The following is a 17,092-nucleotide window of genomic DNA, read 5'->3' as shown; positions in this document are numbered from 1 at the left end:
TCACACATATGTAAGAGTGTAAAAAACTGTGATGAGCTGAATGTTTAGAGCAGCCTGAGCTTTTGGCTCACAAGCCTTACTGTACATACACTGACCTCACAATATGAGCCTCCGCCAGTGAAACATCAGATATATGACAGGAAGTAAGAAGAAGCAGAATAGATCATCTTAAAGCTGTGTGTAATCACAAAATTCATCAATCGAGATTAAAATTAAAGATTAAGAAAAGGTAATTTTATGGCCTGATATAAAATGATCTAATTAAATTTTGTGAGTGCTGCTTTTCGCGTAATCAAAAAAGAAGAAGAAAAGAATCGATAACTGCAGATTTACATAAAGTATTCAAGTATTTTCAAAAAATATCTTGTAAATAAGTTTTAAAAAAGCCCCTTAATGTGTGTATTTAATTCTGTGTGCATCACCTGCTCTGCCATACAAACACAGCCAGAGTGATAACATGTTATTGGACTGTATGATGCATACACTGTGGCTCAGACCTGCAGATCTCTGGTCACTGAACCATCAGCAGGAAAACAGATAGCGAGCGTTCAGGATGAGGCAGCCGTCGGGATGTTTGCTGATTGAGAGCTTTAAACCGACAAAGAAAGTGTAATTGAAAAGGCGAGTTTAGCCCGACAGCCTTTTGTGATATCTTTTTAATTAAGTTTCCCTTTCTAATGTGCGATCGGCGGGAGCGATAGGAGCGGCGGCGACACGCACAAGGTTTTGTTCATTAAAATGTGGATCTTCAAGAATGTGGTGCTACTTAAAATTCATCCAGATGAGAGGGGGGAAAAAGCTGCTGTGGATACACAGCGACTCACACCGAGTCCACTTTACAGGCGCGAATACACAGAGGATAAAGCATACATGTGATCAACGTGCAGAATATTAATATCACACCTGAATACTAAGCTATCATCACAGGCTCTGCACACCATCTTATATACAAAACCCTTCTTGTAGAAGACTGAGAACTGAGAGATGCTAGAATTTAGTCAAGTCAGTCAGCAGATTCAAAAACACCAACGTGAACTTCAGATACAAAAATGTACTTGTATATTCATTCATGTGTTAAGTCTGATGGCAGTAATCGTTCAGTTACCAACAAATAACAAACTATGAGGCACTGCTCAGACTTAAAAACGGCCCCAATAGTTATGAGGGCCACGGTGGCTCAGTGGAGATATCTCATATTACTGTCACGTAGTGTATTTTGTATGATTTACTGATGAATTTCAGGAAGTCCAAAGCTTTTATTGATTTTTTTTAAGCACTACAATGTACAATGACTACAATGTTTCCATACTGTAAGGTTCATTTATGTCTATGTCAGCTGCCATGCAAATGACATCCAAGCATCCCTTCATCCATCCACCCATTTTCAGAGATGTGGGGGGCAGCAGCCTACTCCAGCTATCAAACTGAGAGAGGCGGGTACACCCCAGAAATGCCCCCAATCTGCCATACCTACTTAATTTGCAAAGATGGTCATTCTTCATAAAATTGTTACCATTTATAGTCTCACTTTAGAAATACACAAGTCACTGTAGTCTTCTCCTAATAGATCAATCGCACTAGAGAAAAGTTGGCAGTTGCCTGATGATTGCATTTGATCTTTTCACAATGGGCAACCGATTGCAAGTAGTTAGGCAAGTTACCAAGAAGTTGCAATTTCAGTACCTACGACCTCCGTGCAACCACATTTGGTGTTCTGACTCTGACTGCAGTCACTCTCAGACAAAGTTTATTTAAAGTCAAGTTAAAAACACGGATCGTCAACATGTTACAGCAACAGTGAGCTCAACTTGTTTGTGAGGCATCTCTGTCCGGTAGGTGACTCAACTCAGCTGGTTATAGTCTTACATAAAAGCAAGCCGCTTAGGTCATTTGTCATTAAATCAACATGTTGCAGCAATTACATCTCTACATCACTTTGTGGAGGAATTTATCTTTCTAATCTGCGAGCTTCTGGCTGGAGTCTTAATGTAAGCAGTCAATACCAGCCAACTTGACCCCATTCAATCACAGACTGATTAACTCTGTTTTACTGGAAGTTTATTGCCATCTTCATGCAGCAGAGTCAGTCTGAAAACAGCAACTGATGATGAGTTTGAGTCTATCCACAGGATGAGAAGCTCAGTGGAGAAACGGGCCATATTTGCTTTGTTGTCAAAGGAGCTTGCAAAGAAAAGTGTCTGGACTTCTTTAAGTTGCTTGAAGACGTTTCACCTCTCATCCGAGAAGCTTCTTCAGTTCTAAGGTCAAATGGTGGAGAGTCCCAGATATAAACCTAGTGGGAGTAACCCCCCACAGAGGGACAAAAGGACCCCCTGATGATCCTCTAATCGCCTGAGCCAAGGTGTGAAACTGGGTGTGGGTCCCAATCAGCCAGAGTTTCGGGTATGTTCATTGTGAAACCTGGTCCCACCTTATCATGCGAATTCCTGAGGTCAGATGGCCCAGGATGTGAGTGGGCGTTAAGGCGTCTGGGAAGGGATCTCAAAACTGGATTATAGATGGCAGAGAGTTGGTGTCGTAAACCCCTGCCTCTGTTCAAAGATGGTCACTCACAGTGGACATAGATGGCTTCTTTCACTCCTCTTTCAAACCATCTGTCCTCTCTGTCCAAAATGTGAACATTGGCATCCTCGAAAGAGTGTCCTTTATCCTTAAGATGCAGATGGACTGCTGAGTCTTGTCCTGTGGAGGTGGCTCTTCTGTGTTGTGCCATGCGCTTGTGAAGTGGCTGTTTGGTCTCTCCAATGTAGAGGTCTGGGCATTCCTCGCTGCACTGTACAGCATACACCACATTGTTAAGTTTGTGTTTTGGCGTTTTGTCTTTCGGGTGAACCAGTTTTTGTCTGAGCGTGTTGCTGGGTCTGAAATACACTGGGATGTCATGCTTGGAGAAAACTCTCCTGAGTTTTTCTGATACACCGGCTACATAGGGGATGACAATGTTGTTGCGTCTGTCCTTCTTATCCTCCCTCGCTGGTGTCTGGTCTTCTTTTCTGTGCCTCTTTGCTGACTTTAAGAACGCCCATTTAGGATAGCCGCAGGTTTTGAGTGCTTCCTTTACATGTGTGTGTTCCTTCTTTTTTCCTTCAGGCTTAGAGGGAAAATGTTCTGCCCAGTGGTGTAGGGTCCTAATTACTCCAAGTTTGTGTTCCAAAGGGTGATGGGAGTCAAAGAGGAGGTACTGGTCCGTGTGTGTGGGCTTCCGGTAAACTTCGATGTTGAATTTGCCGTTCTCTTCAATGTGCACAGCGCAGTCCAGGAAAGGCAAATAGTTGTCCTTTGTGTCTTCCCTGGTGAACTTGATGTTTTTATCCACAGCGTTAATGTGCGCAGTGAAGGATGGCTAATACTCTCTTTTCAGGTTCAGTGAGAATCCTGTCAAGCTCCTTTGACTACGATGACCTGGATGACTGAGAACCTTCACAGACCTATTTGCTTTGTTATGTATCGTCACAAACTGTGTGCAGTACGATTTATTGATATTTTAACAAAGCCTGTGTACCAACTGCCAAAGTTACAGCTTTTATATAAATACAGTGTTTCTCAAAAAAAAAAGGTACGTCTATTTCAGCTGCCAAGCAAATGTCATTGTGGATGATTTTCTAGTGCAGGACGAGAGCTGGGAAACAATTTATTTAAAAAAGAAAATGTTCTGAATCTGAATGTATCATTTTTAAGGTGAAAATGAATTTAGAGTATGTAAAACAAGAGGAAATAAGGAAAAGCAGAAGCGTTTCCTGACAATAAAGCATGCGTTTGAGGGTTATGGATGGGATTCATCTCCTAAAACCGCTATCATTACACTTACTGTTATTGAATTGTAAGCAGGTGTAGTGCTTGAGTCTTGCTAGCTTTATGTTTAGTTACACAACAAGATGCTGCCAGTTAAAAATACCAAAACGTAAAGAGTCTTCGATAGCTTTGAAGAGAGAAGATGGCGTCTGTACGTCCGTAAGAACTCTTTGTCTTCAATCAAACAGAAAAGAAGCGAGGAGAAGATGACGCTCGGCATGAAAAGAAAGCCTCGAGAGGGTTTTGAGCGGAAGCAGAAAGACCTCTCCAGTTTTTCATCATGAGTAAAGTCAGACAGTGAAAGCCCAATCAGAGCTGCAGGGTTACAGAATAAATTCAATGGAAAGAGACTCATCACAAACAACAACTTCTCCTGACAGCGCTGATTGAGAGGCACGAAGACACAAACGAGCAGCTGTTTGGGCTGCGTTCTCCCTCACTTCCTGTTTGTCTTCGCAGCTTGAAGTGTTTCTTTCCTCCAGTTAAGGTCTATTCAGCGTCTCTGGAAACTGGCGTTTTGCCTTTTGTGTCTTGTTGATGACTTTGGAGGCGAGTTAATGAAAGGCGATGCTGAAGGCAGAAAGCGAGGAGAAATAAAGACCAGTGTTGTTTTTTAAAACGCCATTACGGGCGGTGGATTACAGCTGAGGGAGGAGAGAGCGCACAGTGAAAGACGAGACGGCTGTTTCGCTAAAGCTTTGTGTTTTAAGGTGGAATGAAGCAATGATCTCTTAAGGTTTCCCAGCATGGAAACGCAGGAGTCTCCTGGATCATTTATGCTGTCGTCTGTTTCTTTATGATGATTCACACTAAACGTGAAGTGTGGCAGTCATGTTTGTACAGGGAGTGCAGAATTATTAGGCAAGTTGTATTTTTGAGGAATAATTTTATTATTGAATAACAACCATGTTCTCAATGAACCCAAAAAACTCATTAATATCAAAGCTGAATGTTTTTGGTAGTAGTTTTTAGTTTTAGCTATTTTAGGGGGATATCTGTGTGTGCAGGTGACTATTACTGTGCATAATTATTAGGCAACTTAACAAAAAACAAATATATACCCATTTCAATTATTTATTTTTACCAGTGAAACCAATATAACATCTCCACATTCACAAATATACATTTCTGACATTCAAAAACAAAACAAAAACAAATCAGCGACCAATATAGCCACCTTTCTTTGCAAGGACACTCAAAAGCCTGCCATCCATGGATTCTGTCAGTGTTTTGATCTGTTCACCATCAACATTGCATGCAGCAGCAACCACAGCCTCCCAGACACTGTTCAGAGAGGTGTACTGTTTTCCCTCCTTGTAAATCTCACATTTGATGATGGACCATAGGTTCTCAATGGGGTTCAGATCAGGTGAACAAGGTGGCCATGTCATTAGTTTTTCTTCTTTCATACCCTTTCTTGCCAGCCACGCTGTGGAGTACTTGGACGCGTGTGATGGAGCATTGTCCTGCATGAAAATCATGTTTTTCTTGAAGGATGCAGACTTCTTCCTGTACCACTGCTTGAAGAAGGTGTCATCCAGAAACTGGCAGTAGGACTGGGAGTTGAGCTTGACTCCATCCTCAACCCGAAAAGGCCCCACAAGCTCATCTTTGATGATACCAGCCCAAACCAGTACTCCACCTCCACCTTGCTGGCATCTGAGTCGGACTGGAGCTCTCTGCCCTTTACCAATCCAGCCACGGGCCCATCCATCTGGCCCACCAAGACTCACTCTCATTTCATCAGTCCATAAAACCTTAGAAAAACCAGTCTTGAGATATTTCTTGGCCCAGTCTTGACGTTTCAGCTTGTGTGTCCTGTTCAGTGGTGGTCGTCTTTCAGCCTTTCTTACCTTGGCCATGTCTCTGAGTATTGCACACCTTGTGCTTTTGGGCACTCCAGTGATGTTGCAGCTCTGAAATATGGCCAAACTGGTGGCAAGTGGCATCTTGGCAGCTGCACGCTTGACTTTTCTCAGTTCATGGGCAGTTATTTGGCGCCTTGGTTTTTCCACACGCTTCTTGCAACCCTGTTGACTATTTTGAATGAAACGCTTGATTGTTCGATGATCACGCTTCAGAAGCTTTGCAATTTTGAGACTGCTGCATCCCTCTGCAAGATATCTCACTATTTTTGACTTTTCTGAGCCTGTCAAGTCCTTCTTTTGACCCATTTTGCCAAAGGAAAGGAAGTTGCCTAATAATTATGCACACCTGATATAGGGTGTTGATGTCATTAGACCACACCCCTTCTCATTACAGAGATGCACATCACCTAATATGCTTAATTGGTAGTAGGCTTTCGAGCCTATACAGCTTGGAGTAAGACAACATGCATGAAGAGGATGATGTGGACAAAATACTCATTTGCCTAATAATTCTGCACTCCCTGTATAAGCGAATACTAAGAGTGACCAGAAAAAAGTATTTTCTCACACAGAAGAAAGACATAATGGCCTCAGCCCGGTCACTGTTATAGAAACTCTGTCTGGTTTGTGATGACAGCCAACTTATTGTGATTTGAAGACTTGCTTTGAAAAAGAAAAATATCCAGTCCTTGTACCTGTTGGCCTTGAGTGACCGTGAGACCTCCCTCGCTCTTTTCTCCTCGCCTTCTCTCCACTGGAGGTTTGTCTACACTGATTATTTTGCAGGACATGGCTCACACCCTGATATTTTTCTTTGTAAATGGACTTCCTGTGCAGGGGGCCTCATTGTACCTTCAGAATTTGCTTGACTGAACATTTTATAAGTTGAGGAAGAATGAAAATAACTATTGCAACTCAAAGAAAAGAACAGAAAAGCGAAGGCTGAATTCTTTCTAATGGCCAGCAGAGGTGATACTGGTTGTACAGAAGTGTATGAAAAAATGATCCCATTGCTCACTTGATCTCTGGCTTCAGTAAACGCTTGCTTGGTGAGTTTATGGTTTCAGGTCTTATTGAATAAATAATGTTCATTTTGTACATTATGATCCCAGTTAAGCCATAGAGAAGGGTAAACATGAGCATCCTTCTCAGTCAGGTCCAGCAACAAGATGGAGAAAGTGAAAATTCCTTATTTACCAATGGGTGGTGTCACAGTGGCTACATCCATCCTACAGTCTATGACACTAGAATGAAAAAGTAAGCTGCTGCCATATTAATTAAAAGTCATGCAAGTCCATCCTATGTAAATTACTATTTATATTAATTTGCATTGTTTACACTCCTGATTTTATTTAAACTCCACGCAAGTGACTCTGCTTTTACCTATATATCAAGATTAGCTGTAGTTACAAAGGTTTTGCCTTTAAAGGTAACCCAAGTATATTAATCAGGTACAAACTACCTTAATCTGCATGACGGCAGTGTGGAGGGTGGGTGTTTTAAAGGTGTCCCACCACCAAGCAGTTTGGATGGAGTTTAAAGCCGGCTTTAGTAAGTAACCCCCCCCTTTCAGACCATACGGTGGCTCAGGTGGTGGCCTCAGAGTTGCTCCTGATTCTGGACTCTGGAGATCAGAGGAAGTTGCCATGCCTGCCTCAGGAGGCAGCATTCATCATAGCACAGCATGCAGTGGGGTTGTTCCAAGGTTACACTGCCTGCTCCACATTGCTGATTACATAATCCTCCAGCAGGGTCAGGATCAGTTTATTATAGTACTCATTACAGTGATAAAAAAAACAAAGTGCTCTTTATATATGATATTACTGAAGTCGACACTTGGACAAGAGGTAATAATTACGAAGCATAAACAAATCAGCCATTGCTGGGCTTTGGATTTACAGACATCATCATATAGATGACAGAACCCATAGCATTTTTAAAAGACTAAAATCCCCTGCTCATTTACTCTCTCGCTTCCATTTGAATACACAGTTCACCAAATTTAATGAATAAAATTAAGTATGATACGGATAAGTGGAAGACACTATAAGGATGGCTGGATGGATGACACATGACAGTAAGTAATTCAATGAAAGACTTTAGAAAACTTTAAGAAATCCTGGTGAACTATTGCTAAAGACCACTTTTAAAAATTGTAATAAAGTCTGTCTCCTTGAAAGCAAAATATAAGAAGTGAGGGGTGGCACAAGACTTTTGCACAGTACTAGTATATTGTAATGACCTGGCTGGGGTTGTTAGCCAGGTGCATTCTGGGTATTGTGTTGTCTCTGTGTTTTCTATCGTTCTGCTAGTTCATATGTGTTTGATTTGCATGTTGTGTTAGTGTTATGTTAATGTAAGCCACAGTGAAGTTGATGTGTGTTCTGTGGAGGGGGGTGAATTGGCATGGTTGGCTGACACCGCGACTCTATGTGGTGGGAGTGTGATAGGGGTTCGGTGTCAGCAGTGTTACGTTGTTGTTGAAAAAGATGGTGAATAAATGCCTGTGGTGAACCACTACTGCCTCCTGCTGGATTATTCGGGGATTACCAGTCTGCTGCTGAGACGCTCGGGGTCATGCGGTGTACGAGGCACGAGCGCTCTCCATTCATTGCGAAGTTTAGCGATAGCTGCTAGCGCCCCGCTAGCCATTTAGCTAGTGAGCAGTTTAGCCAGTCAGCTCCCCAAACCCACAGTCGTTACAATATGTTTGAGCCTGGCTGTCAGTATCTTATTCAAAAAATGTGACACACATATGAATCGTAACATGACAAAAGTATGCTATGTAGCTAAGGTATAGTTAGCTAGTCATGTACCCTTGTCTTGCTTTTGGCAAAAAAGCAATTATGCTCTTAAATAATGTATTGCTGATTTAAATCAGCTTTTGTTTGAGGGCAGACATAAGTTGGTATCATAAATCATGTTAGCTGGTGAAGTTGTTGAATAAGCCAGGCAGCTAGCATTCCATTCCATTCAATGCTAGCAAGCAAGAAAGCTACTACAGCTAGCTAACTTAGCTACAGTGTATGAATAGTTTATAATGTTAGCTGATAAAATAAAATGAATATGGTTTGCTTTGGAAAATTTGTTGATTTTTATGCATACAAGCAAGTATCTCCAAAGACAAAGAAAGGCTCCTACATGAATCAAAGGTCTGACTTTTGAGACTAATTTTCATTTAAATCAGGCTTTATTAAAGTAAATACTGTTTTTGTCAAAATATACAATATGAAAAACAACAGATGACCTTATATGAAACATTCACATTTATACCCAATTGAAAAAGTCTTATTTTTATTCAATTTTTTTAGTTGTGACCAGAGATGGGCAGATCCGATTACTTTTTTCAAGTAACGAGTAAAGTAAGGGATTACTATTGCAAAAAAGTAATTAGATTACTGTTACTTCCCCGTAAGCAGGCTGCGTTACTGCGTTACCAAACCGTGATTTTGTTTGTCAGAGTGTCTCATGACAATGACGTAATCGCGTGCGACATTCGTGGCAACAGACGTGTGTAGATCAACAATGGATAATATATAGAGTACGGGAGAGAGTATGACCATGCAGCGTTTAAAGCGTGGAAGTAGTGACCTTACTTTGAGTTTGATTCTGTAAAAAGTGACGAAAACATTATCGTCCGCTGTACACTGCGTGGGAAGAAAACCTCTTTTTACAGCGAAGAAAACCCCTATACTTTCACAACCCCAATGGGAATGTGAAATTTACAGAGAAACCCCCAGATCCCCCCCACTGACATGACCGCTGTGACACCGGGCAAACCTCCGCCTGCTCCACTCCTGCTAAACAGGTGAATATAGATTTAAGAATTTTCTGCTGTGTTTTACTTGCATATTTGAAAGAGCGAGTGTAAACACAAAAAAATTATTTTATTTTATGCTGGAATATGCAGAAAATAGGTTTAAATGTTCAAGTCAAAGACTGTTGCATATCATTTAATTTTTGCTTGATGCAATGTGCCTAAAATTAAAAGATTAAAACTAATAAAACAAGTTTTAAAAAGAGACTTTTTCATTTGATTACATTTTATATGATGGATTATGCAGAAAAAATTGAACTGGGCTGAAAGGTCTATTGCTTTATAACGTATTCAGGTTGTGTATCATGTTTTTAAAAAGTAACTAAGTAACTACTTTTGAAAATAAGTAATCATTAAGGTAATGGGATTACTTTTTTGGAGACGTATTCAGTAATTAGTTACTAATTACGTTTTTCAAGTAACTTAACCAGCACCAGTTATGACAGTGTTTTAAACCAGCGGTCCCCAACCTTTTTTGCGCCATGGACCGGTTTATGTCCGACAATATTTTCACAGACCAGCCTTTAAGGTGTCACAGATAAATACAAGAAAATAAAACCAGTACCAAAAAAAAGAAGATTTATTCATAACACAAAGACCCAGGGAAACCGAGTTAACGATAAAATAAAAATAACGATAAAAATCCTGAAAACCATACATTTCACTCCCGAGCCTCAACTCTCACGGCCCGGTACCAAACAACTCGGGGTTGGGGACCGCTGTTTTAAACTATCAACTGAGAATTGTTTTTAGCTAACGCTTGCTTGCATGCTACCACAAACAAACTGTAATATCCAATGTAGCTGCTAGCTAGCTAAACTTAGCTTGTAACATCTCTTTGATTCCTCTTTGAAGACACATCAGTGTTAGTTTTTGTCCTTATATGGTGTTTCTCTTGTGTCAGTTATTTGTTGATGTTAATAATTTCCCTCCATTGGTAATCTAATACTGCTGACTGTCGATGCAGTAGTGAAGAGGGTCACTGAGGCAAAACACTTAGTGGAAAACTATAAAGTTATTAAATCACTCAATTTTAAATTTGCTTTACAATACATCCATATTCTACCAATAAAAAGTCATGTTAAAAATGTTTCAAAAGCAGATTTAGCCTCATACAATCGAGTCCAGAGTAAACACTGAACATGTACATGAGTCTAAATCTCCAGTGGAGCTTGATTTTATTTTGAAAAACATGCATGCTCTGTTTGGTGCATTTCACCTGTGTGTGTGTGTGCGTGTGTGTGTGTGTGTGTGTGTGTGTGTGTCAGATGTGACTGCACTAATGAATTAAACAGCAGGCTCATTGCACACGCAAACATACACTCTCTCAAAACAGCCTCCAACAATGACCACTCACTGAATCCCATTCAGCCTTGATTTAATCAAACTCCACTCGGCCTTTAGTCTTTTGTTCACTGATTTTATTTTTCCTCTCTGCCGTGAGTGGCTGCGGGGATGCACGGGCAGGGAGGGAGAAAAGCTGCGGTCAGATAAACAAACAGGACGAAACCATCTTTTGTTGTAGATTAATGGACGCCGTGCTGTCCAGCGGGGTGTTATTGTGAGGTTTATTTTTTGAATCATTCGGGTTTAATTGCAGATGACAAAAGCAAGGGGATGGGGCTGAATGGAAAATTACAAACATCCTCCTTTAAAAGGGAGGGCTTTGCTGAGGAAAGGGCGTTTAAACACAGCATAGACACAGGATGAGTTCAGTTAATGGGAGATTTCATTTGTGTTAACCCAGAGCTGTGATTGAACCTCTGAACCTCAAGCTGGGCTTTGGTTCAAATGAAACCAGACCACCCCGCACAATAAAAACCCACAACCCTTTAGAAATGCCTCAGAGACCACTGCCATTTCTTCAGTTTATCTACTGTTTACCTTTTTCTCCTGTCCTGTTCAGATCTGTACATTAATATTAATGTTGTTTGGTAATGTCTTTTTCTCACCCACAGACTGTATATAAGCATCACCTTTGAAAGACTCCACCTCAGAGACTATCAAAGATGGACGTGGACTTAAACCTGCATTCTTTTTCAGCTCCACCAGGGGGCGACCCTGTTGACTTCAGGGGTACAGTGTTTCGTTTCTGACTACAATCACTGCTCTCGCAGTTTCTGAAGTTTCAAACTCACTAAGCAACCTGAGTGTCCATGGAAAGATTTCGATGGTACCAATCAAAGACAACTTTGTTTCATTGTAGGATGATGGGTAGAGCTGATCATTTACACAACATTGCAAATAAAATGCTTACCATCATTACCATCATTTTACCGCGCATAGCTCATAGTAAAGTCTGCTTTGGATTATTGGCTGTTGGGATTTGGTTCTATACAAAGAAAAGTCAAAGGAGAATATCCATTCGTCCATTTTCTTCCACTTTTTTCCCGTCTCAGATTGCTGCCCTTCCCACAGCCTAGTTCTGTCATGGTCTGGGTGAGTTGTGAAGCCCCTGTGTTCCTGGCGTCTCCACCCCTGGGCGGGGTCCCTTTTTTTCTGACCAGTGGCACCTGTGAGCAATTAGGCTGTGGAGATATAAGACTAACGCGTGCAACCACTCCTCGCCAGATCGTCAGCCCACCCATGTTAGTGAAGGTTTCGCAGTCACTGAATGTTGTCATGTTTTTCTAGAATTAATTCTGAGCTCTCTGCTCACAGTTAAACCTCCGGACATCTTGCAATCAGGTTCCTATTTCCTCATTGACTTGGATCGCTGGATTACTCGCAGCCTCTCCGGACACACTCACTTGCCTGCCCCCCATGCCCAGCACATTGTGGATGCATTGAATATCTCCTTCATGTCACCCAGACCGTCTTCCTCCTCTATGCTTTGCCTCTGCCTGTAGAAAGTAAGACTGTTTGCAAATGCAACCTACATCTGGGATCTGTGTCCGGAATAGTAACTAACTACTTGTTTCCTTGTTTCACTGACTTGGGTTTCTTGCTTCCTCCTTTTTCCCCGGGTTCCTACTATGGATATTGCCCAGTGTCGGGTTCCCAGCTATGTCCACGACATCCCCAAAGCTCCCTCATGGACTCCCTCACTGACTATTTAATGCGAACCATGTATTCACTGTAAATGTGTATATAGAGTGACTCATGTAGTGTCTCTTCCAGTAGGGCAACGTTTATAGTATTCACCTGGCGTGTTTAGTATTGTGCTCAGGGAATCTTAGTTTAACCTTCATTCGTAGTGAGACTAGCTACATTCTGTTTTTGCTGCAGGGTTTCCTTAGCTCATTGAGATGATAATTAATCGGATGATCTCGTGGTGTTTCATTATTTGAAGTCATAGCTAAATCTGAATTAACAATAACTGGTCTGAATTTACGTAATCCCCAAGGTTTTAGTATATCACGGCAGACGTTGTTTATTTGAGTTGTCACCCTGTCAGTACTGTTATGTTGTGAATAAAGTTTCGGATACTTGCATTCATTTCACATGAATGGGTCATGAGTAGTGTCTGCACCTGAGTCCTTCCTCCTGTGGGCAGTTGCTCTTATTTTCTTCCCACCGTCACCACTTGCTTGGGGGGGGGGGCTTCTTGTGGCTCTCTGAATTATTGTAGGGTCTTATGATTTAGGAACCTTGAGGCTTCTGTGGTTGTGATTTGACGCTGCATAAATAAAATTGAATTGAAAGCCTTAATTAAGAATTTAAATTATAAAACAGGTGACTTTTTTTTTTCAAAAAAAAAAAGAAAAAATACCGCTGTACAGTTGTCATAAAGGGAGAAATTAGCTGTAGACCAAAACAGTTTTTAAGTGGTTTTATTTGTTTTTTGCATCAGGCTGTGAACATGTTTCTGTTTTAGAGTTGGGCATTTTAACATGGGAGTCTATGGGGACTGACTCACTCTAGTGGACATCAGAGGAACTGCAGGTTTGGAGGCCACGTCCATCTTTTATGTCCAGTCGGTGGTAACAAGGCACTATTGGAGGGGGGGAAAGGTGATGTTAGACTTGGACAATGAAGTGAATATTAAAGGAAAAGTATAAGAATTATTGTTAATGTTAGTACAGTCAACCCGATTTGTGTCCTGCTGGGTTTGATTTTCAACCAAATTTTAAAGCTGGTCTGTAACCAATTAACATTTAAACACTTTTCTGTTGTCCACAAAATGTTGTATATTTTTATATTTTTTCAAGTTTCTGCACAAGTGGTTTTTAGCAGGTGACATACCGTCAGTAAAAATCTTGCTATAGATCAAGTGGTTTGAATGCTGAGGAGACAAAGGAGGAAAAGATCAAACATAAATCACTTCTGCAGATGAAAACACAAAATCACAGCAGAGGATGAAACGTGGTGGCGCTCAGACCGGAGCCCTCCAGCGGCGTTCGTGGAGACAGAAGCACATAAACTCTGTGCTGTCAGCCGATGTTGGACTAATACTGAAATAATCCAGGAGTTCATTTATGAAGCGGCTGGCGAATAAAACAATATGAATCCCTGGACTCTGCAGGAATACATTAGGCAGCGTGCACTAATTCTCTGTTCAACTTGAGTGCAGCCAGTTTCTCCATTAAAGGCCTGTGTGCTGTTTGCTCTGTAATTACTACTGCAGCTACAAACAGTCACTGCTAATGTTCACTGTGTTAAAGTGGCTTTAAAAAGGAAAACATACACTGAGCTCTGTGCTGCTGTATTTCTAAAATGACCATTTCATCAATAATGCAGCAGCTGCAGGAAAAGCGGGAACTACTGGCTCTATTTCATAACTGGACTAATAAACCCCCAGTGAAGACTTCGCCTCCAATTTGTGCATTTATTAAAGCTTTTTGTACTGTGGGGCTGATAAAGGGATGGAGGAAGGAAACACTACAATGTTAAAGCGATATCCATTATCAGTGAGCCATTGTAGTGACTAAAAAGCCTTCAGCTCTGTCTCTGTTTAAAGTTACTCCCTTTTAGGAGAAGGTGTGAGTGACAGAAAGAAGCAACTAATAGGACTGAAAAGTCTCTGTCAGAAACTGCAGTTCCCCTGCTCTCCACTAGGGGCTCCAGCTGTAATTCAGTCCCTATAGACTCCGATGCTAAAATGTCCAACTTTATATGAGAAAAAAACTTTTTACACCCTGATACAAGAAAGGAGGCGTGGCCATTGGGAGCGTGGCCTCTTTAACTCAAAGGTGAATGGTGACACAGGTGGTATTTGAGCGCATACGGTGTGTAGATGCAAAAAATGGCAGTAGCTTGAATGTTGATCCATCAAAATGTGGCATCGTGATGTCTATCGAGGTTTCTCACATGAAAACAAGTGAACATTGCTCGAATCTTGTCCACCATATTGGATGAGATAACTGAACAAGCATCAAAGGAAAAATGTATATTCCTTGAGGGGGTGGTGAGTGGTTTGAGAGGTTGCTGCACCCATAAATGTGCTTCCTTATAATTGCTAAAAGTGCAACGCAAAGTGGGTGTGCTGGGTACCACTGCACCAGACACAATCACTGACCCCTAAGAGTAGCTAGCAAAACTACAGGTGACCACAGCAACTTGTTAGCAACCAAAGCAATCACCCAGAGGTTTTTGGTGCCCCTTGTCTTTATGACCAATTTAACCCAGAGTTAACTGAATATTTATTCAGTGAATTAATCCTCAAAAACTAATTAAACTTTGAGATTTTTGAGGAGTAAATTCATTTGCAATAAGAAGAATGCTAACGTTAGCCTCAAAACTGTCCATGTCTTGGTCAAATTAATTTAATGTCACCACCACTAAGCTCCTTTGTTTGAATTATGACACTTAATTTTCTTGACAGCTTCTGTTGTCTGGTCTTATCATTGCCACCACCTGTTGCAAATAAACACACAGTAGTTTAAAAATTGTGATTTTATGTTAAAACGTCTTAACTTGTGTAACAGACCTTATTTCAGATGTCCACCAAATTTGAGACAGATAAGCCAAAAGGACAAAAACTCATTTTCATCTTTAGGACTCTTTTTCAAGTTTTTTTAATTGGCAAAAGAGTCAGAGTTATAGAAAATGTCAAGTAAAGATATCATCCAAGTTATAAAAAAACAACCCTCAAAAACACACTTCTGTGATATTAGACCATTAAATTAAACCAACCACTCTGCTCACTCAACAGTGCTCCATCTCACTTCAAAAGACTTCAGCGTCTCCATCTATCCACGCCATGGTCAGCTCCCCTCTCTTACTCTGGTCAATTGCCTGAATATTTAAAATCAGCTATAGGTCAACTATTGCTCCAAAAGTCAAACCCATTTCAAACAGCTTCCACCCGATATCTAAACCCCCCTCTTGGCCTTTGAAAATGAGCAGATCATTGATTACATGAATGGCACCGGCTCTTTGATAAATGTCAGTGGGGTTTTAAGGTGGACCCAATAGACACTCTTTGACTTTCTCCTATGACCGAACACCCACTCCAGTGCTTTTAGTTTTAGAGTAAAAAAAACCCAAACACTAAGTTCATTATCATAGAACGAGTTATTACAAGCACCATGTTTTATTTTTATGGGACTCAAAATGAACATTTTGAGGATCCCAAATTTTTAATCCCATCTGTGTAATTGGTCTTATTGTTGACCTACTTCCTGCTTAGTTTTCTCCTCATGGTTTCTACTTCCTGTCTTAATTATTTCCACCTGTGTCTCATCTCCAATCTTTGTCTTTTGGCCTTCTAGTGTTCATTGTTTGAGTTCCTGTGGTTTTCATATCCTGTTCCTGTTCCCTTTTATGGAACTTAATGCCAGCCTCAGCTGGAATATCTTGCAACTCATCTGCACTGCTTTATTATTGTGTAAGTTGACTAAAATCGCTTTTGTTTTACTCCTTGCCTCATGTCGTATAGTTCTTCTGAAACATTTACCATATACGTTACTGGAGCAACCACTGTTTAAATATAACTCACCAGAATGAAGCTTTGGGCTTGGGGTGTCAAACAAGCGGTCTGGGGGCTAGAATCAGCCCACTACAGGTGCAGTCTGGCCCACTCGATGGCTTTGGAGAACATAAACTGTGAACCTTTAACTAACTGTAATTTGATCAGATTTCTGACAGAGAGATTTTTTTAACTAAACATTGACACATATTAATAATCCTTCATGCATAATAATAATTCATGCATAGGGTTAAAATGAAGAATCTAAAATTCAGATTTTCCCATCTCAAAGATAATCGACTCCAACTTGATAGAATTAAAGCCATCATTAGCACACTGGAGGATTTAATGTATTATTACTGTTGTTGCATTAAATTAATGTTTACCTGTAAGACAGCTTTAGTATTTAGTGTCAGCTCCAGCCTGATTGGACTGGTCGGTGGGGGGGGGAGCTTCAAACGTCCTCTCAAATGTAACCTGCTGCAGAGCAGGTCTGCAGCATACTGCAGGTTACATATAATTTTGTTTTTTTTCATTATATAAATAAAAACATTTTGATCATAAACTGCAGAAAATGTAGTCGTGGGTGCGTAAAAGTGATCAGAATCCAGGGAAATAAAGTTCCTGATGCTGAAAAGTTTCCAGGTAGAAAATGAGGGAATTAGTGAGATGACATCTGATTCTGTGAAGTTTTCGAGTTTAAAACCAAAAGTATTATTTCTGTTTCCAGGAGCCCAGCCGTGT

This window comes from Aulonocara sp. 'chitande type north' Nkhata Bay, linkage group LG2, assembly GCF_057382095.1.
Source record: "Aulonocara sp. 'chitande type north' Nkhata Bay isolate Kocher_YH1m ecotype deep benthic linkage group LG2, A_spYH_male_GT1.1, whole genome shotgun sequence".
Classification (NCBI taxonomy): Eukaryota; Metazoa; Chordata; class Actinopteri; order Cichliformes; family Cichlidae; genus Aulonocara; species Aulonocara sp. 'chitande type north' Nkhata Bay.
This window is presented reverse-complemented; position numbering follows the sequence as displayed.